Source organism: Echinops telfairi, unplaced genomic scaffold, assembly GCF_000313985.2.
Source record: "Echinops telfairi isolate 266 unplaced genomic scaffold, ASM31398v2 ScPeMD7_7469;HRSCAF=8507_0, whole genome shotgun sequence".
NCBI classification, from domain to species: domain Eukaryota; kingdom Metazoa; phylum Chordata; class Mammalia; order Afrosoricida; family Tenrecidae; genus Echinops; species Echinops telfairi.
Genome location: NW_022111372.1, coordinates 78,709,065 through 78,712,929, shown reverse-complemented (window position 1 = coordinate 78,712,929; position 3,865 = coordinate 78,709,065). Strand labels below are relative to the sequence as shown.

At 41.2% G+C, this 3,865-nt stretch overlaps 1 non-coding gene across 1 annotated transcript; it reads left to right on the top strand.

The window, feature by feature from the left end:
- Window positions 1-2,621: 2,621 nt before the first annotated feature.
- LOC115873687 lies at window positions 2,622-2,785 on the top strand. Its single transcript, XR_004048572.1, has one exon. It is a non-coding gene; the product is annotated as a U1 spliceosomal RNA (small nuclear RNA).
- Window positions 2,786-3,865: the final 1,080 nt, after the last annotated feature.

The window sequence follows — 3,865 nt, the reverse complement described above, 5'->3', positions numbered from 1 at the left end:
AATCAGAGGGCCACACAAATGTTTTTGTGTATTGACATTACTTACTGTGCAATTTATAACAGCAATATACTAAAACCTTCAATACCCAACAATAGAAGACTCAAGCAAAGAAACCAAACTCCCTGCGTTGAGTCAATGCTGCCTCGTAACAGCACCCTAGGGTTTTCTGACTGTAACTGTTTATAGGAGGAGACAGCCCAGTCTTTCTCTGGAGGACCTGCTGGTGGTTTCGAACTTCCAACCATATGGATTATATCACCAGGGCTCCTAATAGAAGATTAGTTGAATAATAGTACATAATAAAGTGTACTATGGTTTATTACCAATCAAAGCCAGGCATTTGAAGTTTTTTATGATATGTGGAAAGTATATACAAAATTATATACACACGATGTAGTAGACACCTTGATTTTCTCCCTGCCTTCTGGGTCATCCTGCCTGCTTTACATGGCTCGAAAATATTTGGGGATATTGAACCTGTGTCAAAGCAAACCTTTGATTTGTCTAAACCAGTGATTCTCAAAGTATGATCTCTGCACCAAGCAGTCTCAGCTTGAAAAAAACTTGTTAAGCATGCAGATTATTGGGCAAGATCTTTACCTACTGAATCAAATTCTTCAGGAATGGACCCCAGTGATCTGTGTTTTAATAAGTCCCTAAGGATTTCTGATGCACAGCCAAACCATTGGTCTAGGACAATTCTGATAGGCCCATCTTTATTTTCAATATTGGTTCAAAATGAGTAAATTACCCACTTAAGGTCAAGAAGATGCAAAAGGAAGCTTGCTTGGGAGTTTCTAGGAAAGCTTTCTACACTTAAGGGAATCCCCTTTTCCCATATGTTTTGTATATAGAGGTAATGCCTAAAATGGCTTAAGATATGTCCCTCACAGGTTGTTAAATTAAAACAGAAAATAATAGAGCTGTAATAATTGTAGACAACAGCAGAATCTCTGGACACAAGTAACCCGAAATTTTACTCTCTCCCTCCCTCTCTCTGTCTCTGAATTTTTTAGTTAAGCTATTTCCTCTAAATAGTTTAAGTTGGTGATTTTGTTACTTGTAGATAAAAACCTCCCATCTTATGCATGTCAGGTTTCAGAATTTAAAAAATATACATAAGATCCCAGGGAAAACAGAGTAGAAGGAAATATGTTTACATATATAACATAGTCTTTTTTCCTAATTTTTATAATGAGAATGACTTTGCAATTAGAAAATTCTATGTGGGTAAAAAGTAATGGAGGAGATTGTTTTAAATATATTCTTTCAAAGGAACGTTAAGAACCACCAAAACAGCAGACGAGAACATGGAGACAAGTGGTGTGGGACCCTGGGCAGATGGTGAACCAGGGAAACCAAGAACACCGAGTGCTCAGAATTAGTAGCAGTGAGGTGTTAAGGAGATAATTAACACTTATATTCCAAATAGCAGCCGAATATAAATGAGAACAGATGGGGCTCAATAGCTATGAAAAGACCTAGGGCAGTGCAAAGATGGAAGTAAAGATAAACAAGCAAATATTTAGAGAAAAGAGACTTAAAATTAGTAACACTGTCTTCAAATTGTACTTAGAGGCTGTATTTCCTTAGCCTTTGCTCCAACTCCCTTACTCCAGGATCCATGACAAAAAGGTACCTATATCCTTGGTCCATATGGCTTGTTAATGTATATAGCATGAATCACATGTGTACTCTGCACCAAACATGGGCTATATCTTATTTCATTCATCCCTCTTTGAGACAGGTATTGCTTTTAACTCTATTATACCGATTAAGAAACAGAAGCTTAGAGGCCTAGTACTGTTTAAATGTGTCTACTTACAGGGAAACTTATGAAGCTGACATTTCAATTGTTCTGACTCCGGAGCCTGTCTGCCTTCCACCATGCTGCCCTAAATTCCAAACGAAACTCACTGCCACTGAGTGGAGGCTGACGCAGAGTAGCCCTATAGGACAGGGTGGATAGGCCCCTGTGAGTGTCTGAGTCTGTCACTCTTTATGGGAGCAGAGAGACCCATTCTCCCCACCTGACCCCCGAAGAGTGGCGGGTGGTTTTGAATGGCTGATGTTACAGTTAGCAGCTCAACACTAGACTACCAGGACACCCAACAAATATTGGAGGACAAATGAATGAAGTGGATTACCTGTTTTATGTGCTACTGTCAAAACAAACACTTTGCATTTTTAACCTATGATATTGTAGTATAAAATAAGATCCTATATTTTGCTTGTTTTATTCATGAAGTCCAAGCACTGTGCCCAAAGATAAGTGCATTCATTGAGTGAGTGTCCCTTACAAAAGGCCAGTCAGCGCTTTTCTGAGGACAGAAAAAAAGGGGTAACTTGGAGCTTGCCATTCTGAAAAAAAGGTAAGTTAGGTAAGTAAGTTTTCTGGGTTCAGAGTTAGCAAACCCCAATAAGGGATCGCCAACCATTTAAGGGATATGATGAGAACTGCCTAGAAGGGATTTAAAGAATCTCAGTATACAATCAGGCTCTCTTTATCGATTGAAATGACACAAGGAGGAAATTGAAAAAGGCCAAGAGAAGGAAAAGGGGAAGATGAAGGAATCCGCTTAAGAAATAGAGGCGGATGGGAAGGTGGTTTTCCCAGGGTGAAGCTCACCCGCTTAAGAAATAGAGGCGGATGGGAAGGTGGTTTTCCCAGGGTGAAGCTCATCCACTGCACGGCGGCTGTGCTCACCCCTGCGATTTCCCCAAATGCCGGAAACTCGACGGCATAATTTGTGGTAGTGGGGGACTGGGTTCCCACTCTCCCCCGAGGGGCGGGGGGGCTGGAAATAGATGATGATTAGGGCTAAAAGACACACAGGACTCTCTGCTCTCCCTAGGTGATATGTCCAGCCATTAACTCCTTACCGTGGGGACAGATCTCAAATGTGCTCAGGATGAAACATGAAGCACTCAGCAAAAAGCAGTGAAACTTTTTGGTAACCACACCATGCACACAAGGAATGTGGAGTCCACCTCTTTATTTCTAGTTGGATTTGGCTGTCTCCTTCACCCAGTCAGGAAAACAGAGCCAAGGAAGAAAGCCTCGCCTTCGAAGTCTTCATATGCTTATTGTCCATATTCTCAAAGGCAGTATGATGACTCACCCTCTAAACGAGTCCCCTGGCTCCCACCCAGTTTATGGTTGGAACAACATCCACTATCAGTGTCACTGAAAGCGACTTGTACACGGAGGCTGCTCTTGGTACAGACATGCAGAGAAGGAACAGGGCGGAGAGGGACTTCATTTGTAGGAAATAAAAAGGTGGCACTGGGACCCAGGAGGCCAGCTGGCTTTTAAACAAGTAAGCTCAGTTGGGAAAACAAAAGTTATAGCTTCCCTTGATTTCTACCATAACATCCTCGCTGCAGTTTTCTGGGTATCCATTTGGCACTGGATTTGACTTTAAAGAACAGTAATGACTTAAAGTGTTTTGTACCATTAAGAAGGGTCCAAAATCAAAAGGAAATAGAGGAAAGAACGAGGAGGTAAAGGGCATTTATGGAGGTGTAAATATAGGCATGTACATATGTAAATATATTTATATATAATGTTGGGGAAATAGATCTATGTGCATATATTTATAGGTATAGTATTAAGGTAGCAGATGGACATTGGGCCTCCACTCAATTACTCCCTCAATGCAAGAACACTTTATTCTATTAAACTGGCATTCCATGATGCTCACCTTCCCAACATGATCGCTGAAGACAAAGCGGGTGCATAAGCAAATGTGGTGAAGAAAGCTGATGGTGCCCATCTATCAAAAGCATAGCGTCTGGGGTCTGGGGTCTTAAAGACTTGAAGATAAACAAGCAGCCATCTAGCTGAGAAGCAACAAAGACCACA